The sequence below is a fragment of the Brienomyrus brachyistius genome, unplaced genomic scaffold (genome assembly GCF_023856365.1).
Source record: "Brienomyrus brachyistius isolate T26 unplaced genomic scaffold, BBRACH_0.4 scaffold308, whole genome shotgun sequence".
Taxonomy (NCBI): domain Eukaryota; kingdom Metazoa; phylum Chordata; class Actinopteri; order Osteoglossiformes; family Mormyridae; genus Brienomyrus; species Brienomyrus brachyistius.
The window spans coordinates 126,862-140,159 of NW_026042583.1; the positions used below are offsets into that span (position 1 = coordinate 126,862).

Here is a 13,298-nt window from a genome sequence, read left to right on the forward strand (position 1 = left end):
TGTGTGTTGTGTGTGGTATCAGATCAGTCCCTGAGAGTTCAGTAGTCAGGCGCCATGTTTCTGAGTCTGGTTGTGGAGGCCTGAATGCTTTTCCAGATGCCAGAGTGAAAAGATTATGTGAGGGGTGGGTGCGGTCATCCACAATGTTGGTGGCTTTGCGGATGGAGCGTGTGATGTGAATGTCCATGATGGAGGGGAGAGAGACTCTAATAATCTTCTCAGCTATCCTCACTATCCGCTGGTCTTATGATCTGAGGCGAGGCAGTTCCCAATTCAGACCGTGATGCAGCTGCTCAGGATGCTCTTGTCTAAGGAATCAAAAATGTGGTTCCATGGGGTTCCAGACAGTGACCTTTTTTGGAGACAGTGAGACTAAATTTTATACCTAGGTGCACCAGTTATGACATTGGTCAGGTAGGCTGTGGTCTGTTAGTTGGTGACAAGTGGCTGGTGATCCATGCAACCCAAGCAGAAGTGAGCAGAACTTGTATCAGCCAAATAGACAGGAGAAAGCGGATTTTTCATTGGACTTCAGGACTCCTGAGTAACAGATAAAGACAGAGAAACAGCAAAGTTATGGAGAATCAGGAAGTAAGTGCCAGTCTGCGCAGATCTGAGGTCAGTGAGACACACATAAGGCTCCTCTGATGCTCCTCTTCATCCGCTGATGGGCCTCCAGGTGAGAATCACAAATCAAACATAATAACAACTGACACAAAGGCCTGAGGTCAGACCCTCTGTATGCAGCACACAGTGTGTCTGCAGTCTCACCCTCACATCGTGTATGATGACATTTCTGCTTTTTAGATTAAGTGCTTGTCTGAGAATAACTTCTGCATCATGCTAATTATTTAGCTGTTTCGTGCTCATGGGCAAAAGAAAAATGAGGATTAAGTTAAATATATCAGAAATAAATTTCTAATGTGGCTCAAGGCCACAGTAAAGTGGACCATCACATCAAGTAAGTACAAAACAGCCTTTACTAATACGCTAAGGGTTAAAACAACATATAAGATGTGCATAATCTGACAGTATATCAGCGTGAGAGCAAGGCTGGCCCTGGAAGTGGTGTGCATGCAATGGCAGAGCAAAGTTAGAGACACCCGCTAAAAACTTTCATTTCATCTCACTTGCTCCTTTCTTCTTTTTCCTTCTTTTTTTCCCTCCTAATCTGTCCATCCTCTTCGGCCAGCTCACCCACTGCATCACCATGCCGCCTAAAAATGAAATAAATAATTTTTTTAAATTTAAAAAATGAAATCGATCAACATGAGAGGCCTATACAGAGTTTATAGAACCCCTCATGGTAAAGCAAACATGTTTGTCACAGCAGTGCATTCAGACCATGATTCTGCTAAAGCTGCCGGACAGGACAAAGGGAAAAAAAAGAAGAAGGTGGGGGTCAGTGCAGCAGTGGGTAGTTCAGGTCCAGAATGTAAAAATCCAGACCAAGATTTAGTTTCAACCAAACAGCTGAGTACTCTGTATCAGTGTCATTCTTAAAGTCGTGTTTCAACTTCTGGCAAAGTTCTCCCAGGAGCCTATCTCTGTTGTATGTACAGTCGGCATGTAATTCATTCCTGCCCAGGTCCCTGACAAACAGTTGGAGGCAGAATTACTTGTTATCAGAGTATGTGAATTTTTACACACACCAGCAGCTGTGACAGAATAAGATATTTCCTTTATACTGCTGCCACATAGTGGACACAAAGAAGACTGCAGTCAATTCTAAAATCAGTCAGTCAACATGCTACCACCACAGACTATAATCGGGAAGTGATCAAACTTCATGGAACAATATGAATATAAACAAACAGATGTAGTAAGTATATTGTGCAAAATGTATCTTCATCTTAACTACGCTGAATGGTGGAGTCCCAGAGTAAGTGATCCTCACCTGGAGGCCCATCAGTGAAGAAGAGGATGAAAAGGAGCATCAGAGGAGCCTTATGTGTGTATCGCTGACCTCAGATCTGTGGAGACTGACACTGACTTCCTGACTCTCCTTAACCTCACTGCCTCCCTTTTTGTGGGTTTTAAATGTTTAAAAATCATCCATCTATCTTTGATTTTCATAAACTGTTTGTGCACTGATGCATTTCCTGTCTATTTCTTGTCTGTAAAAAGGAAAACAGTTTGATGCTGCTGTTGTCCTGCTCTTACCAGGAATAAATATTTTGATTTCATCTAGAATCTTATCATTTTAGAAACATGATTTCATAGCAAAATTATTGATAGCTGGTCTTCACAGTGAATCATTCATGCTCACAGAATTTAAACTACAAACAAATTAATCAAATAAGTCTAGTTCTTTTCTAAACTGTTACTTCCTCATATTGCAAATGAGCAAAGAGCAGTGAAATCAGACTTATTCTGAAAAGCAGAAAAGTCGTCATACAGGATGTGAGTGTGAGACTCTGCAGAAACACTGTGTGCTACATACAGAGGGTCTGACCTCAGGCCTTTATTTCAGTCTTTATTATGTTTTATACAGTTTTAAAATGTCACTGCAGTAGGTCCTTTTCATATGTGTGGATCAGCACAAATCATGAGGTCCGTTAGGAAGGTGTCTGTATGACAGGGGTGGGGGTATCCTGGGGGGGGGGGATGGGTGGGGGCAAAGTCAGGTAATTCACTTCATCTGGGTCTTATCAGCAGTCCTGTGTTTCTCTCAGCACCACAATGATGTTTCACACATAATGGGGTCCGTGGGCCTCCTCAGTTATATTCAGGCTTTCAAAGTTCTTCAATCATAAAAAGTCACATGGATCTGACACTCTGACACTGTTATATTAATTTGTTTAAATTCATTGAAAATACTATATATTACAGCTAGTATTTGGATCCGTCTGCTCTTTATCCGTTCCTCACTGGCATACCTGGGTCTTTGTGCAGTGCTTTCCGGAAGCATCAGAACCATTCATAAGGGAATCTATGTGTGGCTGCCCTCTAGTGGATACACAAAATTCGGCTACTTAAGTAGCTTGACTATATTTCCCTCCTAGTTTAGTTTAGTTCCTAATTTAATTTAACAGATGAAACTGAAGGCAGAGCTGGAAATTAGTTTAGTCATGACTTCAGAAGTTACGCTGACATGGGATTCTGTACAATCAGAGATGAAGCTGCTGGATGGGATGGTCATCGCCTGCTTTTTCTGACTGATGTAGGTCTGGATGTAAAGTTACAAACTGCTTAATGTGTATCAATCTGTTTTATAATGTTCACACAAAAAAAGTGCTTTTAATGTGTCTGCACCTTGTATCTCCCACAATGTGCTTCTGCATTTGATATCTTCTTGACTTGGGGATAAAGAGATTTAACTGGATGGATTTTACTTTTGTGAAGCACTACAGTCCAAAGCTGAACTGATTGTTCAAAGCTTTTTGGTTTTTAAGCAAAACTACTTCATTTAATTTATCTGAAACCCACTTTGCGCCTTTCTAGACTCAACAAAGCATCATTGCCAACAAAATAAGTGAGTTACAGTTAAATCAGGTAAAGAAGTTTCATTTGGAATTTACTGATCCAGGTTTTCAGTACCACGGACACCAACTAGACTTACTGTCATTTAATGGGAGTGAAAGCAGAAACCAATAGATCACACAGGGATATTTTCATTTGATGGTGTCTTTCTTTTTACTTTTGATATGCCGTCTTCCTCCTTAGCTGATATGTGAGGCTGCTGTCAGCTCAGACAAGCTGGTGTGATTTTACGCAGAGTGATAAGTGGGCAGTCCTGTTTTCGTGTGTTACATTTTCATTTGATGTTGGCCAATATGTATGTGGTACTGTTTCCTCCTTAACTGACATTCACAGGCTGTTGTTAGCAGAGACAAGCTGGTGTATTTGTACTGCAGATTGAAAAGTGGGCGTTCCCGATTACATCACTCTTTTAAAGAGTCCCTGATTGGTGGGCTCTGACGAGGAGGGGTGACCTAAAAACTCCAAACCATTTATCCCTCCATCCATCCATCCATTTTCCAAACCGCTTATCCTACTGGGTCGTGGGGGGTCCGGAGCCTATCCCGGAAGCAATGGGCACGGGAACAACCCTGGATGGGGGGCCAGCCCATCGCAGCCAAACCATTTAAGTTTGTGAAATTCATTTTTAATAATTACCAATTTCAGAAAAATATGAAATGTTTTGTAAAGTATCAATTTATTAATCATGTATTTAAACAAATTATGACCAGTATAAAAGACACATACAAAACTGTACAAAAGTCTTGGGCTGTCGAAGAAAATGATGTTCAAATGATCTTCATCTTGGTCTAGAATTATAATATTTTGTCCGTCAAAGTGTGGCAGCCCAGTCATTTCAAAATCTCTTCTAAAGTTAGTAAAACATTTGCACCAACCATCCAATAGACCTATATCTTTTTATAACACAACTCCTATGGCTAATCAATGCATCATTAACATTTTGTCACGGGAGACGGCAGCGATCGCGGGCAGGCGGGTAAGAAGCAGGCAGACAGCCGAGAATCAGGGCAAACGAGGGGTTTAATCTCAGGGACGAGGGCACGAACATCAACTGACATCAATGACGGACAAAGGACTCGGGTAAGACACGGACTGAAATACACAGGACTGAGCAAATTAACTAGATACAGCTGGGTACAATCGGGAGAAAACACGTGGGTAATCAGGGGGCGTGGCACACAGGAGGAGCGGACGAGCCGGGCATGACACATTTGTTTAATTAAATTAATTAATTAAGTGAGCTGGTGGCAGAATTTAACAAATACATGGAATGGCTGGGGTGCCCCTGAGGAGAGGTTTAGGATCCAAAGCGTGGTTCATCTAGCGATCCAACAAGGCATCAGTAACTTTATGGAGAAAAGAAGAAATTCTTGTTAGTTTTTATTGTGTCACTTTTAATTTGCATATATTTTTATGATAATTGTGTTTTTGTTCTGAGCAAATATACACAACCCAATTAAATAGCATTAAACGTTTTCTTTGATGGCCCAAGACTTTTGCATAGTACCATATTTTTTCAGAATCAAGAGACAATTTAATAAAAACCAGTCTTACCTTCACAAGATAACGATTATTAAACATTAACCAGCAGGTGGCAGCAAAGCACTTGTGAATAAGTGGCCAATACATGGTTGTACAGGTTGCCAGCAGATAATCATCCCCTCTGTGTTTAACTGACTCTCATGCTATGACTGTACAGACTGAGCAGGGCCGAGTGAGAGAGGCTTCACTGCAGTTAGCATAACCGTTTATTTTACAGCTCGTCTGACTCATTCTGCTCCACGAAGGTCATCTCCTCTGCCAGCTTCCTCTGATCCAGGGAGACCCTCTGCTTCTCTCTGATTGGTTCCCGCTTTCTACAGGAGGTCCAGTGCAGCTGAATGGTGATGATGGTGCAAATCAGGTAAAACACACCAGTCCCAGCTTTCAGTACAGCATCCAGAACCTGCTCCCACCTGTGAGACATATAATACACCAGTGTGTCTGTCAGTCACACATATCACATTTAAACCTGAAGAACAAAACAGTGAATCTGTTCTGACTGAAGTAAAACCACCTTGATAATCGACAGCAGCACCGATCAGCTCAGTCCTACATACAGAGCCAGCTGGACCAAAGAGCTGAATAAGAGGGTGGATGTGAACAGTAAAGTCTTACATGCTTTATAGAAACACGGTACAGCCACATCGGTACTATTACACAGGACACATGTGAGGAACAGGAGACATTAACAAAGAGCATGAAAATAGCTAGAGATTATCACACAACATGTTACACTATTTTGTAAAAACAGGCCTGCAGTCATTCCCCAGCAGCACAGGGCAGAAGGCAAGGGCTCACCCTGGATGGGATGGGATCTCAAGTTTATTATTAAGAAAATCAAATAAAAAATATTTTTTTCTCTTAAAATTAAAATGACAGTTTCCCATTACTGTGTGATCAGGTAAATGCTGCTAGCTGGACCCCCACACTACTGTAAATGCTGCTGAATGCTTACCTCCGTTTTTCATTATCCCCTCCTTCTTCATCATGTGCAGAGAAAAGGAGAGCAGTGGAAACAGGAGAAAGGATAGTTAATAAAAAGCAGGGTTTGCACTGTCGCCTCACTCCTCTGGCACGTGTACTCAAGTCTTCGCTGGAGTTCCGTGTGTATGGAGTTTGCATGCTCCCCCTGTGTCATTGTGGGGTTCCTTCCAGGGACTCTGATTTCCCCCCACAGTCCAAAAACATGCTGAGGCTAATTGGAGTTGTCAAATTGCCGGTAGGTGTGCTTGTGCGAGGGAATGGAGTGTGAGCGTGTCCTGCAATTGGTTGGCACCCTGTCATGGGACGTTCCCTGCCTTGCGCCCATAGGGACCCTGAATTAGACAAGCAGTTTCAGACAATGGATGGATGCAGCACTGGAACAGATATTACAGAGTACAATTGTAACACTGGTCTACGCTGCAATGAAAAACCACCTACAGACATGTTAGTCAGTCTGCACACCATTAGTAACAATTCATCCTCACAAAGATGAAAAAATGCCTGAATTATGTTGCAAGCTACATGGATTTGTCTGGATTTGTATACATAACAAGTGACTGGCTGTATGTCTGTGGAAAATGCTGTGATTTTTGTCATATTACAGACTGATCATAAACTAGAAGACACACATTCAATATTAAAGACACCAATTAGCCTGACTGTGCGTTTTTGGATTGTTGGAGGAAACCCACACAGCATGTGGAGAACATGCAGACTCCACACAGACAGAGCAGAAGCCAGATTCAAACCCCTAAACATGGAGGCGTGAAGCAACAGCGCCGCCTACTGGACCACCGTGCCACTATCATTGAAACAATAATCCCAATAAATAACTCTGTTTCACAACAGCTGATAAATAGGGGATTATCCCCACAAAGAAGCACAAACCCCTTCGTGAGTGAAACTGCTGGGTTGATTAGTATGTATCTATTTATATTCAAGCATAAATAATTCACAGGCAGATTTAAATCAATTACTTATGTTTAACAGTAATATGAACTGGAATCTGCAGGATTCCACAACCAGCCACCAATACCAGCCAGTGTCCTTCCTCTCCAGCCCACTCATTGTCACAATGAAGGTTTTATTTTCTGTGTCATCCCTGATCAGGACAGGCCTCCCATGCAAACTCACTGATCTCTCTGATGCACAGGAGCCCCCAATCTTACACCACATCCTTTGTCTTTTGTTGTTTCCATAGTAACACTGACACTGTCTCCATCCACACCCGTCACCTCCTGTTTGTCCACTGACAGCCCTGGAGGACTTCAACACACAGGTAAAACACTCAACGATTTCCACAGCAATGAAATGTTTATGAATATCAGCCCATTACAACATACATACTGTATGTAAATGTTTGGCCAATAAACTGACATTTTTTAACATATTGCTTATCATATTTAACCTCATGAAGTCGCCCGATTTAGCTGACACTGTTACTTCTTCCAAGTCTCGTTTATCATATTGAATTAAATTAAAATGCAGATTTTTAAAATATTAAAACATTTTTTTCATCAGTGTTTGTGTTAAGGTCCTTCCTTTTTGACTCAGTGACATGTTACATACTGTGCATCTCATTGGCTACAGTCTGCAGTACAGACATCTTACCATCAGTGACTGACAGATTAACCTGATCAGAAAGGCTCCACTGATCTTCACACCACACCAGTACCGATCGGAGTCCTCAGCTGTCAGATTGTTGATGGTCACAGTGAAGACTCGCTGGTCAGGATCATCTCTGACTCACACTTTACCCTCCTGTGGAGAGTCAGTGTGTACTATGGGAGTACATGACCTCACATTATACCCTCTGCACCAGTATTTCACATGAGTTTTATATCTGTCACCATAGGAACATGGGATTGTTACAGATCATCCTCTCTGTACACAGGCCCATTTCACTGTAGACACACTGTCAGCACCTGTGGGGAAAATAATTAACTGAATAAGGATTTTCCATCTTATGACATCTCTAAGTAATTATGCTTGGTTTGTGTAATACTTAGATTAGGTCATGTGTAATTAACAGAACAGTGATGATGTATAAAAGTCAAAGACCATCATTTTACTATAAGAACAAGGAAAACAAAACTAGTGTCTGATCTTGGGAAGGGCTTCAGCAGGATGTGGGATCGGGAATCTGAGCCTGGCAGTGTGTTCTAGGGTCTGAGAGGAAAACCAGGACCTTAAATCCCTAGTAAAAGGCCTAGATGAGGTGAATGAATGGGCTTGTCACTGTGTGGGATGGCCACACCCCTTAAGTACTATGGCCTTACTTGTAAACATATCCAGTCCTGTGATACAGGCCCTCTCATATTCCCTCTATACATGCTTCCTTTGGGCTCTATTTGTGAACGTTATTATGTAAAATATCATTGCTATGCTGGTGATACGCAGCCATATCTGCCATTAAAACCTGGTGACTGCTGCTCTCTGGTGGCCCTTTCTAACTGTCTGGAGGATATTAAGAACAGGACAGCAATGACTTTCGTCCAGATTAATGAAAACAAGACAGAGGTAATGAGTTTTGGTCACTGTTCATGATCTCAGAGAACAATTAGGGCCTCATTCAGAAAACCTCCAGTCACATAATAAAAATCTTGGTGTCATCTTTGATTCATCACTGAGTTTGATAAACAAATAAATGCTGTTGTGAAGGGGTGTTTCTGTCAGCTGAGTTCAATAGCCTGGCTTAAACCACACCTTTCAGCCAAAGACCTGGAGAGTTACTCCTGCTTTTATCCTGATTGGGTTACTGCCGTTCTCTGTACCCAGGTTTACCAGAAGCATCTTTATTCTGACTACTCCTTGTTCAAAACGGTGCTACCAGGCTCTCAACAAAAATTAGACACCAAATTTCCCCTGTGTTGGCTACATTGCATTGGCTACCTGTTAAGTTTTGAGAATTTCTGAGAATACAGTTTAAAGATTTCTTATTTCTTTCTAAGGCGATACATGGCATAGGTCCCCAGTCCGTCTCGGAGCTAATTCAGCCTTACACCGCTTCTTATTAGATGCATCTCTGTACTGACCCTGCACACACAGGAACACATTTTATTTATCTATTTAATCAGACTATTCTGCTTTGCACATCATGTATTTAACATTTATAGTGATTTTATATTTATTACTAGATTATTGTATAACTTTTGCACTGTTTTTTGAACTTGGTTGTTGCTTAGTCTTGTTTTTCCATGGAGCACCATTATACCAAAAAGAATTCCTTGTAGGGTCAACCTACTTGGCAATAAACCACAGTCTGATTCTGATTATTTTTTGTGTAACATTGTGTAACATTGGCCAATGTCTCTACTTTTACTATATATTTATATTATTTTGACCTACAGCACTTTGGCACAACATAGATTGTTTTTAAATGTGCTATAGAAATAAAAATAATTCAACTTGATATAGAAACATATTTCAAGTCATCCATCTTGCCGAGATGGGGGTTGCGCTGTGACCCCTGGTGGACAAATTATGCAGCAACAGCACTCATATCATGGTTGAAAGTTGTGTCTTTAGTCTCTCTGTTTCTTTTTAGTTATCATTAATTGGCCATTATAAACCAAATGCTGATAGCGATTTATCACAGACTCCTGCATTAATGAATTAAAATATTCATGATGAATAAAGAAGATGAATTGGCGCTAATGTGTATTTTTACTGTGTTATTGATAAGATAAATATTACAGTACACGGATCGCTCTGGTGTCTCAGAAATTGTCTCCATTTTTTCATACCAATTTATCATTAGTACAGTAGTGCTTGCAATTCACAAATGCTTTGGCCTACAAACAATTTGGTTCGCAAAAACAAAATTTGGTCAATGAACAAACTCGACCAGATTCCTTTTTTATACTAGTGTAACACCGGCGGGGCGCATATCCCAGCATGCCCTGCGTACAATTGTAAATAGAAGGACCACGACAGGCACCCAACAAGCACCGAACCCAAATACACAGATGGGAAACACAATGTTGTCAGAAGCTGAACTGCGAAATGCAGATGCAGTGAGAGATTTACACACACTAAATACACGTTAGGATCGGACAGGGTATACACACAAGACATGGGCAAAGTGTAAAGTGAGGTAGACCTTCAACAGGTCGTCAGTCCATTGTAGGGCAAAGGAAGCTGGAGAATTGCCATGTGAACAGCAGAAATGTGGTCATACAGGATGTGAGGGTGAGACTGTGTGCTGTATACAGAGGGTCTGACCTCACGGCTTTGTTTCAGTCTTTAGTATTGTGATGACATTGTGATAGCCCAGTGATAACTATACTGGATGGGTTGTACCCCTTCAAAGAGCAAGGGGAGATGGGATACCATTGTGGTATGCAAGCAGGTCCTCAGGGTTGTCACACATGCTTTTCTGAGGTGTACACTGCTGGTTGCTTGAGCCCCTGGATGAGACACTGGTCAGTGCCCTGCAGAATCGCTGTGGGCAGTGTGAGGACTTCTGCCCTCTCAGTTAAACAATAGGTGCAGGGATTGAGTCAAATGAGTCTCTCTGCATCCTGCTTAATGATATCAAGGGGTTGTGTAGGCGTGTCTGTGCTCACATGGCTCTATCAGTACAGAGTGAACTGGCCAGGGATCAGTTTATCTAGACACTTAACCCCAGATAGCTCACATTCAGACACAGTCAACCCCTCTGCGTCCCTAGACGAGGCCCTGGAACTGGCTTTGGAGAGAGAAATTGTGGGCAGCGAGGTGGCGGGGAACGAGGCGGGAGAAATCAACCAAGCTGTAAACGCCAAAGGGCTTGGAGGACCCAGGCCCTCAGGTTTACTTCCTGGATGCAGACTGCCTGTAGGCTGACAGGCAGCAGCACCCCCCCCACCCCTCAATCCTCAGACAGTGTCCCAAGTTCACCGCCACCCAGGGTTCCGCCAAGGGCACGCATAGCCGGGAAGATGTGGGCCAACAAGGTTAATTTCCGGAACTTCCTTGGTGACACCGGGGAGGTGGCCCTGCTGCCACCTGCTGCAGAGGTGGTGACTACGGATTGGACTCACAGAGGCAACTTCTGTCACATACCCACCATAGTGATGTGAGTCGCATGTACTGCCCTAGTCCATACAGGTTCCACTGCAACCCTGGTGAGACCAGACACTGTCTAGAACTGACATTGGTGCAGGTGAGAACAATGACTGGTGACCTGGCCCCTTTAAGAGGGACGGGGTTGTTCCCTTTTGACATGGGGGGTTTAGTTGTGAATAGTAACTATGTGGATGGCTGACATGCTCGATCCCTCCATCCTGGGCCTGAATTTCCCCCGGAGCACGGCATGTGTGCTGGACTTTGGGCACAACATGCTGAGATTCCCTGCGGTCCATGTGTACAGTGGGGCCGCTGGCCCCGCAGCCTCTGCAGCTGACTGCCCACCCCTTACTGCCACTGGGCCTGTACCTCCACATCAGCTAGAGATCCCTTCCTCTGCTACAGTCACGTGGGCCCCTGAGCCCACATGTGTCCCCTCCAGTGTTGCGCTGCAGCCTCACTCACTTCACTGGAGTCTAACGGGGTTTACCAGAGCGACTTACCTGAAGCTGCCATTGGAGGAGCCCATGATGACCACACGGTTGCCCTTGTGCCACTGCAATCCCACTGCCCTGGTCCTCTACCTCACACCATTGATCCCCTGCCCCACCCATACGGTTGTGTGCCTCTTCAGGTTTGCAGCCTCCTCCTGCACTGAGCGGCCATTTCAGAAGTTTAATTATTTAATTATACAGTAATACACACGTTGCCAACCATTAAAAACATTATCCAGACTTAAAGTCACTTGAATAAAAATATTTAAAAACTTGTTAGCATTTCAATATAGTACCTGGTTGGACTGTGTACTTCCTCTTTGTTTAAAAATAACCAGTAAATCCTATTATTATCCTGCTACCCCCACTCTACCAAAACTCATGAAATGATATGATACATTTGGAGGAGGAAGATTTCTAATAGATCCTTTATACCCACCAACCAGACCAGTATAAGAAGCTGTACGATGTAAAGCCTCTTTAAATGGGTACAGACTACTTCCGTTTATTGTAATAAGTATCTCATAAATTTGACTTTACACTTTTGCATGGTATTGATAGATTTTGAAAGTTAATTACTTAACACAATTCTTATTAAAATTGTTTATTATACAACCTGAATGTCTCAAGGTAGCACATTAGTACAAAAAACGCTGTATGATGTATTATTGTAGCAGTCAGATGTTATTTTAACCAATGTACAGGTTTACCTTTAATTTAATTCTACAAACATAATCAAAATCATTTGTGAAAAAGACATTTAGTCATTTACTAAGGCAGATACAACCTGTGGAAGCACAGCTAAAAGCATACCATCACCCATTATAGAGTGACCCATTGTCTTTGTAACTGAGTAATCACAACTAAGTGCAATTTACTATAATGAAACTGTACACAGAAACTGTAAAGGCAAAGGTAATTTATTATGATGAAATGCTTCCAAAATGCCCAGTGTGCTTCAGCGTTTCTCCTTTTCTCCAGTCGTCGACAGGTCCTGTGTTTATTAGGTGATCTGTGATGTAGGAGATCCTGAGAATGGCTGCTGCTCCAAGGATGATTGGCAGGTGGCTTTTCCCAGGAACAGCGGGCTGGAGATGTAATGGTGGGATGGAGAAAATAAAGTGTAGGGGAATACAGAGTACAAACAACCATAAGAAACACACGGCCCATGGCCATATGTCCACAAGACAACCACCCGCCCAACCCGAGAGGGAGCCCACGAGGGACTAAGGGGGGCCCAACCCCTGTAAAAGGAGGTCCGCATAGGGGGGACAGACAGCGAGCCCCCCAGTCCCTCCCGCAAGCCCTCCACCGAGGGAAGCGGGTCCAGGGCCAAAGGGCCCCATCAACCGGGAACACTCCCCTGGCGGACGGTCCCCCCAGCCCGCTCCCCGGCAGGACGGATCACCGCCCACTGTAGCGACCCGGCACGTCCCCCCCCTCCCCGACACTGCAGGATGATCTAAGGGAGACCCATACAAACAAAGTGCACCCCCCCCCCCCACCACCCAGGAGCGGACCTGCGTCAACCGGGGAGCGGCAGACCCCCCGCCCAGCCCAGACCGAACCCTACAATTCGCCTAGAAGGGCTCAGAGCATCCCTAGATACCCCGGACCGCCTGCCAGGGCCCCACCACGGCGCAGCAGAGCCAAGGACCACCCAGCCCGCAGCCCACAAGAGGAGACGGCCCACACCGGCCAGAGCCGTCTTCTACCTGCCGGGCCACCCCACACGCGCAGGGCCAG

General features: G+C 43.6%; 1 long non-coding RNA gene across 1 annotated transcript in view; it reads left to right on the forward strand.

Annotated features, from left to right (window-relative positions):
- Window positions 1-13,298, forward strand: part of LOC125728544 (uncharacterized) — a 44,831-nt gene that overhangs the window by 20,520 nt on the left and 11,013 nt on the right. The window contains exon 2 of the long non-coding RNA XR_007389172.1: window positions 7,211-7,288. This is a non-coding gene — a long non-coding RNA (uncharacterized LOC125728544). The remainder of the gene's footprint in view (window positions 1-7,210; window positions 7,289-13,298) is intronic.